A 20,956-nucleotide genomic window follows, 5' to 3' on the forward strand; every position below is an offset into this window, starting at 1 on the left:
ACCAATACACATGGACAGGTATGTCTGTTTTCACATTAACAGTGACCAATACACATGGACAGGTATGTCTGTTTTCACATTAACAGTGACCAATACACATGGACAGGTATGTCTGTTTTCACATTAACAGTGATTAACAGGACAGATGTCATTAACAGTGACCAATACACATGGACAGGTATGTCTGTTTTCACATTAACAGTGACCAATACACATGGACAGGTATGTCTGGTTTCACATTAACAGTGACCAATACACACGGACAGGTATGTCTGTTTTCACATTAACAGTGACCAATACACATGGACAGGTATGTCTGGTTTCACATTAACAGTGACCAATACACATGGACAGGTATGTCTGGTTTCACATTAACAGTGACCAATACACATGGACAGGTATGTCTGGTTTCACATTAACAGTACGTTTGTAACCATGTCAAGTAACTTCATTTTGTAAGTCTTCAATGTCATGATTGTATAGATAATATATTATGTAACTGAATCTGACCCCTTAAGATTTGTCAAGTGACAGAAATGCTAATATTTACGGCCCAAGGCAGAGTTTCTTGCTTTGTCTCTTTATTAAAGCTTGTAAAAAAAAAAAAGAAATGAGCTCATCATTTTTGTAACTTACACAGCAGAATTCTCTTAGCATATATGTACAATTTATCACCCCATCATTGTGACACCATAACAGAAACGCTCTGCTCCAGGCTTTCGGAACACTCACAGTCATGTGATGGGGAGCTTTGAGTGGAGGGTGAGAGATATAAAGGGGGGGGGTCGGGCCTTTTAAAGCCCCAGCCTCTCCGCCTGGACTCCATGTCACCTCCAGGTCCCCTTCCATTTGATTTGTAAAGCTGACTGGCCTGTGCCCCTCCTAGGCATCCCGGTACAGGCAGACATAGCCACCCTGTCTCTCCGTCCTTCATGCCTTGAACTCCCTCACACCCACACACTAGCCATGCAAAGTGATGTGTGACTCTCGTCTTGTGAGGCGCTGTGGCTTTGATTCATAAAGAGAACCGGATAATATCTGAGTTGGATCTGACAGATGCAGAGGCTTGAAGAGGTTTGTTTACATGGGGGAGAAGGAGAGAAGCGCATGCTAGGTTACAGGGTAAATATGGTTTTCCTTCCTGTTTTTGTCTGCCTGTCAGTCTGGCTGTCTGGCACCTACACTTTCTGTTCTTTTTGTGTCCATCTGAAAGTCTCTGTCTGAGTCTGAAACCTCTCTCTCTCTCTCTTTCTCTGTCTGTATGTCTGTCTGTCTGATTCTCTATCTGACTGTCTGTCCAGCTATTTTAAGTTTCATCACAACAGATTCCACACAAATCCCTGCTGAAGAACCTGTAGTTTCACTACTTGTTTGATCGTCTGGCTTTTTTCCTCATTTGCTTTCACAAAGCTCAAACCAAAAATAAAAGATCAAATAACCTCTCATAATGATTCATTACGACCCTGAACTCAAAACCATGAAAATTTGTTTTCAGAGTTCAAAACACACTATAATTTCCTGTCATTCATTTGACTAATTCAGCTAGATGCTCCAAAGAAAAAGGCTATCCAGACTTGTCTATCCTAGTGAGGAATATATAAAGATAATAAAATGGAAGACGAGCTGCCAAATCCATCGTGCAGTAGTTAATCACGTGACTCAACCCATCTTGTGGCAAATTCATAACATGACAAAGTCAGGTCTGGTTGGGAACAAGGAGGTTGGCGAATGATGACCAATCTGTCTATTGGCAGTAGACACTCAGGCAGTCAAGTGAGAGAATTTATAGATGGAGCACTCGTGGCATAGTCATGATTGCTTGAATTGGCGGCTTACCTTCCCTTCATTGAGCTCTAGAGAGCATTCCTGTCCATTTAAAATAATTGTTTCGTACCTTACGAGAGAGAGGGGCGAGAAAAGACAGGGAAAGACTGAGTAGATGGAGAAATTCTGCTAAATGATTGACGTCGCTTGATTAGAACCAAACGTGGTGCTTTAGCCTTTATTTGGAATGTTTTACCATATTGTTTTGATTGTGAGGTCACACATGAATTTTCCAAAGTACTCGGAATCATGATGCGGATGCCAAAAAGCAACAGTCGGAGACATCAGGATTCCAAGGGGGGCCCCTAAAAGGAAACGTTAAATCACGTAGGAAAGTATCCATAAAAATATGTTATGAGTTTTACAACAGCGAGTGGTTAGAGGTCAACTTCAGTTGTTAAACAAAAGAATATAACATATTGACAAGCATCGACAGCAGTAGCTTGATTCTCTCTCTTTTTTTCCCTCCCTCTTCTGAAATATACTTGCATTTGTGTTGTCTTTTTTTTACTGTGTTCAGCTGTAAAACATTTTGAGAAACTTTATTCTTCCTGTATTCAATGCTGGGACTAGCTAGAGGTCTTTGGCTGTCTATTAAAATGATGAAAGAATGGAAAATCGGATTGGGGAGGATGTGATCCTCCTCCCTCTCTGTGTCTTCATAGTGTGGGCGTCAAGCCAGTCACACTCTGATGCAACCCCCCCTCTCACTATTTCCCTCACACTCTCACTCTCTGACTTCCTCATCTTTCTTACTCTCCCTTTCTCTTTTGCTCTCTCCCTCTCTCTCTGACTCCCCTCTCTCCTCTGACTCCCCTCTTTCTCACTCACTCACTCACTCACTCACTCACTCACTCACTCACTCACTCACTCACTCACTCACTCACTCACTCACTCTCACTCACTCACTCACTCACTCACTCACTCACTCACTCTCTCTCTCTCTCTCTTTACTTCTCTCCCTGACCTCCCCCTCTCTTTCTATCTTCCTCTCTTTTCCCCTCTCTCTCTCTGGCAGACCTGCAAAGGGTCAATAAAAATGAGTTAAGCTGAAGGATATGAAACGTGAGGATTTATATGGTATGCACTGGGAAAGGTAGCATCTGGTGCACTACGTAGAAGATGTGGGCATATGGATTCTGACAGAGTTATTTAGTCAGTTATTGTGTTTTTCCTCTAGGATTTTGCCTGTGCTTAGCTCCATTTATCCTGAAAAACTTAACGATTATAAGCATACCCATAACATGATGCAGCCACCACTATGCTTGAAAATATAGTCAGACTCGAGTCACAAATATGATGACTTGCAATTTGACTTTGACTTTAACACCAATGACTCGTGACTTGACTTGGACTTGAGCCTTATGACTCGACCTGACTTGATACCCTCCCCAAGCCCAAATATTAAAAATGATGCTATTAAAAAAAGTGTGCAACTCTTCATTTCACGGATTACAGTTTAAATCAGACAGCAGCCAATCAAGTTGTGCCAGCTGAGAAAAAGTTGTGTGTGGCAGTGCAGAGGAACGTTGGCGGGTGAATTCAGATGGAGCCCTTGGAAAGATGATACCCAAAATTATTATTTTCGGATATAAAGACGACGCTGTATCAACAAAAAACAGATTGCAACCTGCAGAACATGCGGGAAGAAAATTACAGAAGGAGTCGCAACAATTTCCAACTTTGATTGACATTTGAAGCTTCACACAGAATGCTAAGTCGTGGCTAATATAGCCAGCAGCTATATATTTTATTACTTTACTAGTGTATCATGTAGGCTAACGTAACGTTAAATCAATGAGCCTCCACACAGTCAGTCAGTGCAGGAATGTGATCATTGCACCCAAGATTGAGCTACAACTGGCTAGGCAGTTGGTAGCCTAAATCCTGCCTGATGTTACTGCTGTTCCTAAAACCAGTGACATACGTTAGCCTACTGTAACCACACAGAGAGTGTGTGTGTGTGTGTGTGTGTTAAGGTTGGGCGATTGTGTATAAGCCTACATCCCCCTATTGCGCCCCATAGCGATCCTCGATAGTCGATCACTATTGGGGGGGGTGTGTCTTTCTCATGGCTACCCATATATTTCTATGGAAATATAACGTTTATTTAGAAAGTAATAAATATATAGATATTTTTAAAAGCATTCATGATTTGCATAAATGTGGGGCGGCAGGTTAGCCTAGTGGTTAGAGCGTAGAGGCGGCAGGTAGCCTAGTGGTTAGAGTGTAGAGGCGGCAGGTAGCCTAGTGGTTAGAGTGTTGGACTAGTAACCGGAAGGTTGCATAGTTCAAACCCCCGAGCTGACAAGGTACAAATCTGTCGTTCTGCCCCTGAACAGGCAGTTATCCCTCTGTTCCTAGGCCGTCATTGAAAATAAGAATTTGTTCTTAACTGACTTGCCTAGTTAAAAAACATACTATTACTCTTGTTAAAAATATGAAATGGTATTATATTTGGTGTAGAGCACATTATGATCTGTTTAGGACTCGAAACTCAAAGTTTAGAACTTGAGACGAGACTTGACTTTCTTGACTCGGACTTGCCTGTCTTGACTTGGGACTTGAGTGCTAAGACTTGAGACTTACTTGTGACTTACAAAACAATGATTTGGTCCCACCTTTGATGTGCTGTATTGGATATGCCCCGAACATAACACACTGTATTCAGGACAAAAAGTCCTGAATTTCTTTGCCACATTAAAAAAAAAAAGTTGTACTTTAGTGCCTTGTTGCAAACAGGATGCATGTTTCGGAGTATTTTATTCTGTACAGGCTTCCTTCGTTTCACTCTGTCAACTAGGTTAGTATTGTGGAGTAACTACAATTTTGTATCTAACCTTTATTTAACTAGTCAGTTATGAACAAACCCCCAGCCTACCAGGGAACAGTGGGTTAACTGCCTTGTGCAGGTGTAGAACAACAGATTTTTACCTTGTGAGCTCGGGGATTCGATCCAGCAACTTTCGGTTACTGGCCCAACGCGCTAACCACTGCAATGCTGTTGATCCATCCTCAGCTATTTGTAACTATTTTAAAGTCATCTTATGCCTCATGGTGAAATCCCTGAGTGATTTCCTTCCTCTCCGGCAACTGAGTTAGGAAGGACGCCTGTGTATCTTTGTAGTGACTGGGTGTATTGACACACCATCCAAACTTCACCATGCTCAAAGGGGATATTCATTGTCTGCTTTGACTTTTTTTTTTCTTACTCATCTACCAATAGGTGTCTTTCTTTGCGAGGAATTGGTCTTTGTGGTGGAACATGTGTTTGAAATTCACTGCTCGATTGAAGGACCTTACAGATAATTGTATGTCTGGGGTACAAAGATGAGGTAGTCATTAAAAAATTAAACACTATTATTGCATACAGAATAAGTCCTGGGGGCCTGGGAAAATACAGGCTTCCTCACAACATTGTGCAAAATTCTATGCCAAACTATGTTCCAATCGGTGCTGTAATTTATTACCCCGTAAACACGTGGGAATACTATTTCAGCGCTATAAAATAAGCAACAACTCCACTCCACGTCCATCTCGCGATAGTTCCACGATCCCTCCATGCTTGTCTATGGTGAGAGTTTTCCTGGTCTCGCGTGATGTCTGAAGTTTCCCACGCCTATTGTTGTGGCGTCTGCCCTTTTCTCTCACTCTCTCTAGCAACCCGCCGCCTCCCCCTCCTTTCTGGACTCCTCTCCCCCTCTCCAGCGTCCCTGCATCGCCAGTCTGCTTCTGTTGTCTCGGCGGATTGTTGGTCTTGGGGAGAAAAGATATCGCGAGTGTTGGAGTTTTGGTGAGAGTTTGTGGAAGATGGCGCCTGTTGTGACAGGGTAAGTCTGAGATTCAGGGCTGGTGGTTGTACTGGAGTTAAAGTGAATTTAAGTTTTTCAGAGAGAATTGGTTGCTTATGTTCGAGCATAGATTGCCGACCACATTTGGGTATTTATGGCCATTTGTTTTCAGTCGGGGAAAGCATTTTCTTTGTCTAAATGTATTGTGTGTGTGTGTGTGTGTGTGTGTGTTTTCGTTTGACTACTCCACTGTGCTGACTGTTGCTGCACCACGGTGCGGTGTTGTGGGGTTTGAGCTAGCTAGCATTGAGGTCCTTTTCCAGCACCAGGCAACGACACGAGTACAATCGGTCTGGGTTGGGGAAAAAATAAACAGTTGTGTTTGCGTAATATTTTTTTAGAAGACATTTATTCAACAATATATCCCACGATATAAATGAATTCACCTTCCTAACCATGTTGCAATTGAATATACTGTTCCGCTGTGCTTGAAACACGTTGTGGCTTTGTCAAGCAAGGCATCGTTTAATGTCCTACATTGCGTTCAACTCATAAGTCTGTGCTGTTAGCTGGCTAACTAGCTAGCTTTCTGGATATTTCTCTATCGACTGTTGGTAAATACACTTGCAGACGTGTGATTAAGCGATGTTTTGCGGTGCGTAAATGTACTCGAATAATGAAGTGTTTATACAACAGTCCCGTGCCATATCCTCTCCATGCGCGGTGCAGACAAATGTTTATTTTATTTTTGAGCGCAACTAGGGGCATAACCTAACGCCAATTCTCTAGAAACTACCCGAAAGTCCAAAAACATCACGTTGTGGATCTTTGTTTTTTAAATTTTGTACATATGGAATGTGGTATCTTTCTATATAGGTCCGTAAACGTCAGATAGCCAGCGCAGAGCCACTGAAATGTAAAGCTCAAAGAAAATATGCCTGAAATGTGACGCCCCTGTCCAACGTTGGTTCGCCGCTTTATGAAATAGCGAACGCTATAATAAATTAGCTACTGTGATTATTTAACTAGTTTTAAGCTACTTAACATTTCTGAAAGGCCATCCTAAAAGAGGCAGCTATCTAATCTGTCTAAATACCCTGTATTTTTGCTGGTGTAGGCGAAGAGGTAAATGATAACCTCAGACTCGCAATCTTTTTGAATGTTAGTCAGTTTCATGGGCTTTGTCTAATTTCTTTGATTATAGCTATATTTTGCAATTGGGAGATGAAACGTGGGTAATTATTTTATGAAAAAAAAAAGATCAATGAAATGGCCTTTATATAGCCTGTATGTCACCAGACTTTATAATTGACTGGGAAATAGTATTGTCATCATAGCTTGCCTTAAGTCTACTGCTAAATAGCTTAATTTTTCAAGTTTCCAATGCTCTTATGATGCAATAACTAGTATTAATTATTATTCATGTTACTATAATGTATTATAAGGTACTATCAAAATAGCATCTACAGTAGCTATCTGGTCTATGGATATCTCCCATGTTCAAAACAGTCCCATACCCAAAACAGTAATTTCGATGGTTTGCCTGCACATTAGCCAAACACAGGCCTTTTTGTACTGTGGAGTCAGTAATCCCCACAGACAGCTCAGTGGGTGACAGACATTAGCTGGGCCTTTTGGGGGAGGGGGTGGGGAAATGCGTGCGTGCTTGCTCATTTGGGGCTTTCCAGCAGACCTGAGCTGATATCTGTTTGGAGAGAGGGCAGGCGGGGTGGGTCTGGTTGGCTGGCCACCTGTCCAGATGATATTTACTAAAGCTGTGTGCTTTTCTTTCTGCGGGGGATGGAGTGAGTGAGTGAGTGAGTGGGGGGTTAGAATGCCATACGGGGTCATTATTATCATGTGGCTGGGTACGAGGCTGGAGGCTAGGGATGAGAGAGAGAGCCCACACCCCGGGCGGCCTGTACACAGCCCAGTGCCCCTACAGCCCGACTCATGGTCAGATCTGACAGACAAGGCCCCCTCTCAGGGTTGGCAGGGCAGGGAGTTGTGGTTGAGGCAGGGCACTAGTGCAGAGATGAGAGGGCAGTCTGAACTGGGTCCAATAAGAATATGCATTCAAGAATATGCATTCTAGAATATGCATTCTTATTGGAAAAATGTAAGCGATAGTTTTTATATAGCCTATGTCTGAGTTTGTGAGCAAAAGGTGTAACAAATTAACACATTGTAGGGGCTTACTGATAGTCTTGCTTAAGTTAAGATGGTTGTAATGTACAGTACCAGTAAAAAATTGTACATTGTAATAGTGAAGACATCAAAACTATGAAATAACACATATGGAATCATGAAGTAACCAAAAAAGTGTTAAACAAATCAAAATATATTTGAGGTTCTTCAAAGTAGCCACCCTTTTCCTTGATGACAGCTTTGCACACTCTTGGCATTCTCTCAACCAGCTTCGTGAGGTAGTCACCTGGAATGCGTTTAAATTAACAGGTGTGCCTTGTTAAAAGTTAATTTGGGGAATTTCTTTCATTTTTAATGCGTTTCAGCCAATCAGTTGTGTTGTGACAAGGTAGGTGTGGTATACAGAAGAAAGCCCGATTTGGTAAAAGACCAAGGCCATATTATGGCAAGAACAGCTCAAATTACCAAAGAGAAACGACAGTCCATCATTAAATCAAATCAAAATGTATTTGTCACATGTGCCACAGGTACACGGTACAGGTACCTTACATTGAAATGCTTACTTACTGGCTCTATCCAATAGTGCAAAAAAGGTATTAGGTGAACAATAGGTAGGTAAAGAAATAAAACAACAGTAAAAAGACAGGCTATATACAGTAGCGAGGCTATATACAGTAGCGAGGCTATATACAGACACAGGTTAGTCGGGCTGATTGAGGTAGTATGTACATGTAGATATGGTTAAAGTGACTGCATATATGATGAACAGAGAGTAGCAGTAGCGTAGAAGAGGGGTTGGCGGGACACAATGCAGATAGCCCGGTTAGCCAATGTGCGGGAGCACTGGTTGGTCGGCACAATTGAGGTGATATGTACATGAATGTATATTTAGTGACTATGCATATATGATAAACAGAGAGTAGCAGCAGTGTAAAAGAGGGGTTGGGGGAGCACACAATGCAAATAGTCCAGGTAGCCATTTGATTAACTGTTCAGGAGTCTTATGGCTTGGGGTTAAAAACTGTTGAGAAGCCTTTTTGTCCTAGACTTGGTACTCTGGTACCGCTTGCCATGCGATAGTAGAGAGAACAGTCTATGACTGGGGTGGCTGTGGTCTTTGACAATTTTTAATGCCTTCCTCTGACACCGCCTGGTGTAGAGGTCCTGGATGGCAGGCAGCTTAGCCCCAGTGATGTACTGGGCCGTACGCACTACCCTCTAGTGCCTTGCGGTCAGATGCCGAGCAATTGCCGTACCAGGCAGTGATCCAACCATTCAGGATGCTCTCGATGTTACTTTAAGACATGAAGGTTAGTCAGTCTGGGAAATTTCAAGAACTTTGAAAGTTTCTTCAAGTGCAGTCACAAAAACCATCAAGTGCTATGATGAAACTAGCTCTCATGAGGACCGCCACAGGATAGGAAGACCCAGAGTTACCTCTGCTGCAGAGGATAAGTTCATTAGAGTTACCAGCCTCAGAAATTGCAGCCTAAATAAATACTTCACAGAGTTCAAGTAACAGACATCTCAACATCAACTGTTCAGAGGAGACTGTGTGAATCAGGCCTTCAGGGTCGAATTGCTGCAAAGAAACCTCTACTAAAGGACATAAATATTAAGAAGAGACTTGCTTGGGCCAAGAAACACGAGTAATCTACACTAGACTGGTGGAAATCTGAGTTCAAATTTGCGATTTTTGTTTCCAACCGCCCTGTCTTTTTGAGACGTAGACTAGGTGAACTGATGATCTCCCCATGTGTGGTTCCCATAGTGAAGCATGTGGGGGTGTTTTGCTGGTGACACTGTCTGTGATTTATTTAGAATTCAAGGGACACTTAACCAGCATGGCACCACAGCCTCCTGCAGCAATACACCATCCCATCTGGTTTACACTTAGTCCTACTATCATTTGTTTTTCAACAGGACAATGATCCAAAACACACCTCCAGGTTGTGTAAGGGCTATTTAACCAAGAAGGAGAGTGATGGAGTGCTGCATCAGATGACCTGGCCTCCACAACCACCTGACCTCAACCCAATTGAGATGGTTTGGGATGAGTTGGACCGCAGAGTGAAGGAAAAGCAGCCAACAAGTGCTCAGCATATGTGGGAAATTCTTCAAGACTCTTGGAAAATATTCCAGGTGAAAGCTGGTTGAGAGAATGCCAAGAGTGTGCAAAGCTCTCATCAAGGCAAAGGGTGGCTACTTTGAAGAATCTCAAATATATATTTCAATTTTTTTTTAACACTTTTCTTTTTTTGGTTTTCTCCAAATGTGTTATTTCATAGTTTTGATTTCTTTGCTCTTATTCTACAATGTAGAAAATTGTTAAAACAAAGAACCCCTTGAATGAGTGTGTCCAAACTTTGACTGGTACTTTATATCTGAACTCTATCAGCTCAGTTTATCCTAAATAGTATCATGTGGCATTGTACATGATCTGTCCTTTTGATAAGAGAAGCATAAGAGAAGCAGTGAAGAACTTACGTGCAGCCTATCTCCTCAACACAGCTCTCTGAATGTTAGAAAAACTGGAATAAGATCAGATTACACCGCAATCTTTCTTCCTGACCTCAGTGAGGATACCAGTGAGCCTAGCAGCTCTGGCTGAAAGAACACAATCTGGGCATCGCCTGGGATGATAAAAGCATGAATCACTTATTTCAACACAATGATGCCTCTGCTTGGCCCCAGGGAACGCAATTTGATTCAACTTTCGCATAATTTTTTTCTCCCTCAAGTCCTCACACTTTTTACCCCTTTGCCAAAAGGCGTACGTCGGGAGACTTTGTCGAGTCAACGCCAGGCCTCTTTTCAACCATTAAACCTGCCTGTGAGGGACAGAGGTGGTGTGTACGCGCATTTTTGTGTGTTTGTGGCTTTGGGGAGTGTGTTGTGTTAAGCGTACGTGTGAGTCACTGAGTGTGTGCGTGTCTGTGTATTTGGTGTGCGAGTTCCCTGAAACAGGATTTGAGGTTTGCGTGTGTGTGAGTGAAGCGGTCTCCAGGGTCCTCTCCTCTTTCAGTTCACACATTATGAAAGGAGAGGAGCAGATGTGGAAGCAGTGACCTTTTTGGTGGCAGAGGGCTGTGGTGGAGTTAAAAGGGTCCACCGATTCATCCCTCCTGACACTCTCGCACTCCCCGCCTCACTCCCTCCTCTACCTGAGCCGAGGCATTGAAGGATCGGTTGAGGGAGGAGATGCATGCTGGTAAAGAGCCAATCTGTTTGACACGTTGTGACCTGAGCGCTATACACATGGTTTTACTGAAGAGATGCACATTCAGTAAATGCTCTCCAAAGTCGGAGGCAGATTCATTGAACGAAGGAAGACAATGAATAACATGCAGTTTGCCTGACTTGTAGTTTTTACCCAACAAAGTTGCCAGGATGATTTGGAAAGGTGCTATGGTTTCATTTCATTGCGATATCCCCTGATGCTTATTGGCCAACATGGACCAGCTAGGTTGGACTCAACTTGATTGAGTTATGACTAGGGCTGTGGCGGTCATGAAATTTTGTCAGCCGGTTATTGTTATATATATTTAATTTTTTTATTTTAATTTGATTTATTTAACTTTTATTTAGGCAAGCTAGGCAGGTCAGTTAAGAACCTCTTTAGGCTAGGGGGCAGTATTTTGATGTTTGGATGAAAAACGTGCCCGAAGTAAACTGCCTGTTTCTCAGGCCCAGAAGCGAGAATATGCATATAATTGGCAGATTAGGATTGAAAACACTCTAAAGTTTCCACAACGGTCAAAATATTGTCTGTGAGTATAACAGAATTGATATGGCAGGTGAAAACCTGAGGAAAATCCATCCAGGAAGTGCTGTTTTTCTGAAACTACTCTTTTCCATTGCAAGCCTATCCTCCATTTCTAAAGGGAAATGAACCAGATTCCTTTCCCGATGTTCACACCTTGTGGAAGCCAGTCTTTAGACATAGTTTCAGGCTTTTATTCTGAAAAAATGAGCGAGAATGATCACATCGCGTCAGTGGATAGCCAGATGTCCTCAGATTTGTGCATGCTCGCTCGCCGGGAGTGAGACCTTTTCTTTCTCTCTTCTATTGAAAAGGCTACCGTCCGGTTGAAATATTATCGATTATTTATTGTAAAAACAACCTGAGGATTGATTTAAAAAAACATATGACCTGTTTCTACAAAATTTACAGATACTATTTGGAATTTTCGTCTGCCCGTCGTGACCGCACGAGCCTGTGGATTACTGAACAAAACGCTCCAACCAAATGGAGGTTTTTGGATATAAAGACAATCTTTATCGAACAAAACAAACATTTATTGTGTAACTGAGTGTCTCGTGAGTGCAGACATACGAAGATCATCAAAGGTAAGCGATTAAGTAGATTGGTCACGAAAGTCAGAAAAGCAATCTACTTTGCTGCTAGCTGTTTGTAATGTTTTGTCTAAAAAGAGCTGTCCTCAAAATTGCATGATTTGCTTTCACCGTAAAGCCTTTTTGAAATCTGACATTGCGGGTGGATTAACAACAAGTTGAGCTGTGTTTTGGTGTATTGCACTTGTGATATCATGATTTCATATTTTTAGTAATTTAATTTTAATTTGGCGCTCTGCAATTCACCGGATGTTGACAAATGATCCCGCGAAAGGGATCTGAGCGGCAAGTCAGTTAAGAACAAATTCTTATTATCAATGACGGCCTAGGAACAGTGGGTTAACTGCCTGTTCAGGGGCAGAACGACAGATGTGTACCTTGTCACCTCGGAGATTCGATCTTGCAGCATTTCGGTTACTAGTCCAACGCTCTAACCACTAGGCTACACTGCCGCCCCAAATATATATATATATATATATCACACACATATATATATATATACACACATATATATATATATATATACACACACATATATATATATACACACACATATATATATATATATATACACACACATATATATATACACACACATATATATATATATATATACACACATATATACACACACATATATATATATATATATATACACACACATATATATATATATATATATGTGTGTGTATATATACATATATATATATATATATATACACACACACACACACACACACACACACACACACACACACACACACACACACACACACACATATACACACACATATATATATATATGTGTGTGTGTGTGTGTGTGTATATATATACACCATCGGACAAAATCCATTATTTATCTTTGGTAGATCTGAAGACATCAATAGTAACATGTTTTCACAACAAAACATATTTCATTAAACTGTCAGCTGCTCTCTCTGCGTGCTTAGAGGGATCATAGTGCCCTGAGTACCAGCCCATTAGGAGCTGATGGTTGTTAGTGAGTTGAGTACTACTAACGCATGTCCAGAGTGCATAAGAGGAGATCACCGTGACTCAAAGGTCACGTAGAATTTGACTGAGGTCATGACTGCTGGTGTGGCAGTAATACGGTCACTGCAACAGCCCTAGTTATGACATGCTTCCCTGTCACGCTCAGTCTTGTTTTCTCTTCGTTCTTCTTTTCTTTCTTTTTGTATTTCGCTCTCTTTCTTTCTTTCTTTCTTTCTTTCTCCTTTCAATCTCTTTCTGAGGAAACACAAGGGATGAAAAGGCACATTTTTGAGTCATTTGGCTTGGCAATCGCCCAGCTTGGCGCTCCCCATACTTGGTCCTCCGCCACACGCTAGTGTGAGTGTGGAAGAGGCAAGGATGTCTGCCAATGAGAATAAGCCCAATCCACGTACATCTCATACATTAGTTAACCATTTTTTTTTTTTTTTTACATAACAAGTGGTTTACTTTATTTGTTATGTACAATTCCAGGGTTGCAGTGACGCTGACACTCACACTTTCACTTTAAAGTGTTGCCAAGCAACAACCATTGATTACAACGTTTTAACAAACTATATGCTGAAATCTGCTTTTAACAAGATATAGTTTCCAAAACACTTGAGAAAGAGTGCAGATGCAAAGTTTGGTAACAGAATTGACAGTAAAATCTTTTTCTTTTTTTTGTGAGACCATGTTTTCTAAAAATCTGTTAAATATCTATTCTGAATTAAGATTGTCTGCAGAAAGAAATGGTTGTCAGCTGTGATATGACACTGGAGTTTGAAAACATCTATTTTGGTTATTGAACGACAGTAAGATGAACAGTGGATCAACACCCCCAAAAACAGAATGACTGTAACAGATGTAAAACATTTGTTTAACCTTTATTTAACTAGGCAAGTCAGTTAAGAACAAATTCTTATTTTCAATGACGGCCTAGGAACAGTGGGTTAACTGCCTGTTCAGGGGCAGAACGACAGATTTGTACCTTGTCAGCTCGGGGATTTGAACTGGCAACCTTCCGGTTACTAGTCCAACGCTCTAACCACTAGGCTACCCTGCCGCCCCGAGAATGAGTCCTTGAACTGTACTATACAGAAATGCTAAATTATTCATGTGTTGTTTTAATGTGTTTATTGTATTTTGACGTGTATTGTGGTGCTATACAGGGCTAATCTGGAAAAGAGACTTTGGGTCTCAGCATTGACTGTCTGTCAAAATTAAAGGAAAAAATAATAGTAAAAAAAAAATTCCCTTCACGGTGATGTATCTGGAATAGATGCACAAAGATATAAACATTTCATATCCTCCTTTGCATGTTTGGTTATTATGCTACACACTGGCCAGGGCTTGACAGTAACTTTTTTTTTTAGGCACTTGAGCTTTTACTTTACCTTCTATACAGGTATTTTAATGTTTGGTTTGTTAAATGTAAACATGCCATACGTAATATCAATTTTTATAGTTGACTTCGCTACTTGAGTCATCTCTCTCCGGGCTCTTTCTCTCGGTGCCACTTTCCACACAGACCTAGCCACGCCCGTGTCACTCAAGGAGCGCATTTGATGTTCCTCAACCGTGAGACATTTGCGTTCCTTCTGCATGGTTAATGCAGTACATGCAACAATTCTGTTTTCACTTTACTTCATAATATAAATCCACTAGTGTTCTATAATGACACTATTCGTTTGTTTCTTACATCAGCAAACAGCTAGTTTGTAGTGGCTTAGCCTGTTGCCCTAAATCTTGAGATGCTAATGCTAATAGCTAGCTAGCTAATAAATGTACTGAGTAAGAGCAAACGTAGATAGGTAATACAGCCTAATAATACCAGTGATGGTGTAGACCTAACTCAGAATGTTGTTTGTGCAACAGTATCTTCTAAATCAAAGAGTGATATGCAAAGCAAGAATATGTTAGCTACATGAAGTAGCTAAGAGAACATGCAATGTAGCCAAAGCTTATAGGGTCCCCTAGGAAACACTTATCAACACTTTAGTTCCTATTTTGTCACAATAACTCCTCTGGCATTTTAATTTGTCGTCATATCAAGCAACATTGTATTCGAAGTGCCCACTATTACATTCTAACTGTAGAATTAGAATAGTCATTCTAACAGTTTTGCTCTATTTTGTAAGTCAAATAGCAATTGCAACATTTGGTTAAAAATAAGTCTTTGATTATTTGCCCATATCGTGCAACCCTACGTGGCAGCGTGGAAATTCTCAATTGAGCAGTCGTGTAAAAAAATACTTTAAAGTACTACTTAAGTTGTTTTTTTGGGGGGGGGTGTATCTGTACTTTACTATTTTTGACAACTTTTACTTCACTACATTCCTAAAGAAAATACTGTACTTTTTACTCCATTTTCCCTGGCACCTAAAAGTACTAGTTACATTTTGAATGCTTATTAGCAGGACAGGAAAATGGTCCAGTCACACACTTATGAAGAGAACATCCCTGGTCATCTACTGCCTCTGATCTGGTAGACTCACTAAACAGAGAACATCCCTGGTCATCTACTGCCTCTGATCTGGAGGACTCACTAAACAGAGAACATCCCTGGTCATCCCTACTGCCTCTGATCTGGTGGACTCACTAAACAGAGAACATCCCTGGTCATCTACTGCCTCTGATCTGGAGGACTCACTAAACAGAGAACATCCCTGGTCATCCCTACTGCCTCTGATCTGGTGGACTCACTAAAGAGAGAACATCCCTACTGCCTCTGATCTGGAGGACTCACTAAACAGAGAACATCCCTGGTCATCCCTACTGCCTCTGATCTGGTGGACTCACTAAATTTACAAACAAAGCATTTGTGTTAGGCCTGAGATTTGCATTGTGCCCCTGGCTATCCGTAAAGAAAACAAGAAATTGGTGCCATCTGGTTTGCTTAATAAAATAATTTTGAAATTATTTTTACTTAAGTACGTTTGATCAATTACATTTACTTTTGATACTTAAGTATATTTAAAACCAAGTACTTTTAGACTTTTACTCAAGTAGTATTTTACTGGGTGACTCACTTTTACGTGAGTCATTTTCTATGAAGGTATCTTTACTTTTACTCAAGTATGACAATTGGGTACTTTTTCCACCACTGCAATTGAGTGCAGGAAATGATAAAAGTGCTGAAATTTGTTTTGATTGAAGATGAATTGAACAGTATAAAACAATCAGAATGGAGAAAGACTCATTGCAATAACTAAGAATGTATGTGTTGCAACCCTAAGATGACTCACTACTCATGAAGCACCCTGAGATCACTACTCACTACTCATGAAGCACCCTGAGATCACTACTCACTACTCATGAAGCACCCTGAGATCACTACTCACTACTCATGAAGCACCCTGAGATCACTACTCATGAAGCACCGTGAGATCACTACTCACTACTCATGAAGCACCCTAAGATCACTCACTACTCATGAAGCACCCTGGGATCACTCACTACTCATGAAGCACCCTGAGATCACTACTCACTGAAGCACCCTGAGATCACTACTCACTACTCATGAAGCACCCTGAGATCACTACTCACTACTCACCCTGAGATCACTACTCATGAAGCACCCTGAGATCACTACTCATGAAGCACACCCTCACTACTCATAAACCCTGCACCCTGGGATCACTCTCACTACTCATAAAGCACCCTGGGATCACTCACTACTCATAAAGCACCCTGGGATCACTCACTACTCATAAAGCACCCTGAGATCACTACTCATAAAAAGCACCCTGAGATCACTCATGAAGCAACCTGGGATCACTCACTACTCATGAAGCACCCTGGGATCACTCACTACTCATGAAGCACCCTGAGATCACTCACTACTCATAAAGCACCCTGAGATCACTCACTACTCATAAAGCACCCTGAGATCACTACTCACTACCCAAAGCACCCTGAGATCACTCTCTACTCATAAAGCACCCTGGGATCACTACTCACTACTCATAAAGCAAATGTAGAACTTTTATTATTCCACAACATTAAATACTGTCAAATTAAAATATATAAATATATACACTGTGATATAATATTATGGCCATATCGCCCAGCCCAAAGTAGGACAAATAAGTTTTACTTGTTCAAAAGCTCAAGTCACCAAATAAGGATGCATCTTTACAAAATATAATGCATTACTATCTTTTTTTACCATAGAGAATCAGACAGAAATGTAGGCTACACACTGTCTATTGTTTATCTGCATATTCAACCTGTCTCAAAATACAACACTGCCCCTTTAACACTCTCCTGGAGGATGGGTGGCCACATTTAGTAGCCTATAAAATATTGCAACATTACAATCGCAACCAAATACATTTGTTTTTATAAAATAATTCCCTCCAGGGCTTGAATTAAGATAAATAAATTTATTGTTCAAAACAGACTCTGGGACACTTCAGGGATGACAGAACCAAAATACCACCTACGACATACGACCTACGACCTCGGCACATGCATAAAAAAGAAGCTATGAGACTGATGCAACAACCGTTTAAGATTTAAAATGTTTATAATATTTATTTATTCCTATTATAATGCACAGATGTCTGTAGGCTATGCGCCAGTTTAAAATATTTGTTTGAAATTAAGAGGGGAGATCTAAAGATGCAACAACTAGCACGGGTTACTAATATGACTAGGATTATCATCAACTAGCGGGGTTACTAATATGACTAGGATTATCGTCAACTAGCAGGGTTACTAATATGACTAGGATTATCGTCAACTAGCAGGTGTTACTAATATGACTAGGATTATCGTCAACTAGCAGGGTTACTAATATGACTAGGATTATCGTCAACTAGCAGGGTTACTAATATGACTAGGATTATCGTCAACTAGCAGGGTTACTAATATGACTAGGATTATCGTCAACTAGCAGGGTTACTAATATGACTAGGATTATCGTCAACTAGCAGGGTTACTAATATGACTAGGATTATCGTCAACTAGCAGGGTTACTAATATGACTAGGATTATCGTCAACAAGCAGGGTTACTAATATGACTAGGGTTACTAATATGACTAGGATTATCGTCAACTAGCAGGGTTACTAATATGACTAGGATTATCGTCAACTAGCAGGGTTACTAATATGACTAGGATTATCGTCAACTAGCAGGGTTACTAATATGACTAGGATTATCGTCAACTAGCAGGGTTACTAATATGACTAGGATTATCGTCAACTAGCAGGGTTACTAATATGACTAGGATTATCGTCAACTAGCAGGGTTACTAATATGACTAGGATTATCGTCAACTAGCAGGGTTACTAATATGACTAGGGGTTACTTATGACTAGGATTATCAAACTAGCAGGGTTACTAATATGACTAGGATTATCGTCAACTAGCAGGGTTACTAATATGACTAGGATTATCGTCAACTAGCAGGGTTACTAATATGACTAGGATTATCGTCAACGAGCAGGGTTACTAATATGACTAGGATTATCGTCAACGAGCAGGGTTACTAATATGACTAGGATTATCATCAACTAGCAGGGTTACTAATATGACTAGGATTATCATCAACTAGCAGGGTTACTAATATGACTAGGATTATCATCAACTAGCAGGGTTACTAATATGACTAGGATTATCATCAACTAGCAGGGTTACTAATATGACTAGGATTATCATCAACTAGCAGGGTTACTAATATGACTAGGATTATCATCAACGAGCAGGGTTACTAATATGACTAGGATTATCATCAACGAGCAGGGTTACTAATATGACTAGGATTATCATCAACGAGCAGGGTTACTAATATGACTAGGATTATCATCAACGAGCAGGGTTACTAATATGACCTAGGATTATCATCAACTAGCAGGGTTACTAATATGACTAGGATTATCATCAACTCAAGGGTTACTAATATGACAGGGTTACTAATATGACTAGGATTATCATCAACTAGCAGGGTTACTAATATGACTAGGATTATCATCAACTAGCAGGGTTACTAATATGACTAGGATTATCATCAACTAGCAGGGTTACTAATATGACTAGGATTATCATCAACTAGCAGGGTTACTGATATGACTAGGATTATCATCAACGAGCAGGGTTACTATTATGACTAGGATTATCGTCAACTAGCAGGGTTACTAATATGACTAGGATTATCATCAACTAGCAGGGTTACTAATATGACTAGGATTATCATCAACTAGCAGGGTTACTAATATGACTACGATTATCATCAACTAGCAGGGTTACTAATATGACTAGGATTATCATCAACTAGCAGGGTTACTAATATGACTAGGATTATTTTTATTTTATTTCACCATTATTTAACCAGGTAGGCCAGTTGAGAACAAGTTCTCATTTGCAACTGCGACCTGGCCAAGATAAAGCATAGCAGTGTGAGCAGACAACACAGAGTTACACATGGAATAAACAATTAACAAGTTAATAACACAGTAGAAAACAAAGGGGGGAGTCTATATACAATGTGTGCAAAAGGCATGAGGAGGTAGGCGAATAATTACAATTTTGCAGATTAACACTGGAGTGATAAATGATCAGATGGTCATGTACAGGTAGAGATATTGGTGTGCAAAAGAGCAAGTAAATAAATAAAAACAGTATGGGGATGAGGTAGGTGAAAATGGGTGGGCTATTTACCAATAGACTATGTACAGCAGCAGCGATCGGTTAGCTGCTCAGATAGCTGATGTTTGAAGTTGGTGAGGGAGATAAAAGTCTCCAACTTCAGCGATTTTTGCAATTCGTTCCAGTCACAGGCAGCAGAGTACTGGAACGAAAGGCGGCCAAATGAGGTGTTGGCTTTAGGGATGATCAGTGAGATACACCTGCTGGAGCGCGTGCTACGGATGGGTGTTGCCATCGTGACCAGTGAGCTGAGATAAGGCGGAGCTTTACCTAGCATGGACTTGTAGATGACCTGGAGCCAGTGGGTCTGGCGACGAATATGTAACGAGGGCCAGCCGACCAGAGCATACAGGTCGCAGTGGTGGGTGGTATAAGGTGCTTTAGTGACAAAACGGATGGCACTGTGATAGACTGCATCCAGTTTGCTGAGTAGAGTGTTGGAAGCCATTTTGTAGATGACATCGCCGAAGTCGAGGATCGGAAGGATAGTCAGTTTTACTAGGGTAAGCTTGGCGGCGTGAGTGAAGGAGGCTTTGTTGCGGAATAGAAAGCCGACTCTTGATTTGATTTTCGATTGGAGATGTTTGATATGAGTCTGGAAGGAGAGTTTGCAGTCTAGCCAGACACCTAGGTACTTATAGATGTCCACATATTCAAGGTCAGAACCATCCAGGGTGGTGATGCTAGTCGGGCATGCGGGTGCAGGCAGCGATCGGTTGAAAAGCATGCATTTGGTTTTACTAGCGTTTAAGAGCAGTTGGAGGCCACGGAAGGAGTGTTGTATGGCATTGAAGCTTGTTTGGAGGTTAGATAGCACAGTGTCCAATGACGGGCCGAAAGTATATAGAATGGTGTCGTCTGCGTAGAGGTGGATCAGGGAATCGCCCGCAGCAAGCGCAACGTCATTGATATATACAGAGAAAAGAGTCGGCCCGAGAATTGAACCCTGTGGCACCCCCATAGAGACTGCCAGAGGACCGGACAGCATGCCCTCCGATTTGACACACTGAACCTTGTCTGCAAAGTAATTGGTGAACCAGGCAAGGCAGTCATCCGAAAAACCGAGGCTACTGAGTCTGCCGATAAGAATATGGTGATTGACAGAGTCGAAAGCCTTGGCAAGGTCAATGAAGACGGCTGCACAGTACTGTCTTTTATCGATGGCGGTTATGATATCGTTTAGTACCTTGAGCG

At 41.1% G+C, this 20,956-nt stretch overlaps 1 protein-coding gene across 1 annotated transcript in view; it reads left to right on the forward strand.

The window, feature by feature from the left end:
- The first annotated feature begins 5,489 nt into the window (after nucleotides 1-5,489).
- The window catches only part of LOC112237317 (suppressor of hairless protein homolog), a 95,878-nt gene continuing 80,411 nt past the window's right edge, over nucleotides 5,490-20,956 (forward strand). Inside the window, exon 1 of the mRNA XM_042298469.1 lies at nucleotides 5,490-5,654. The gene's annotated coding sequence lies outside the window, so the exon portion shown is untranslated. The remainder of the gene's footprint in view (nucleotides 5,655-20,956) is intronic.

The sequence above is a fragment of the Oncorhynchus tshawytscha genome, linkage group LG15 (genome assembly GCF_018296145.1).
Source record: "Oncorhynchus tshawytscha isolate Ot180627B linkage group LG15, Otsh_v2.0, whole genome shotgun sequence".
NCBI lineage: Eukaryota > Metazoa > Chordata > Actinopteri > Salmoniformes > Salmonidae > Oncorhynchus > Oncorhynchus tshawytscha.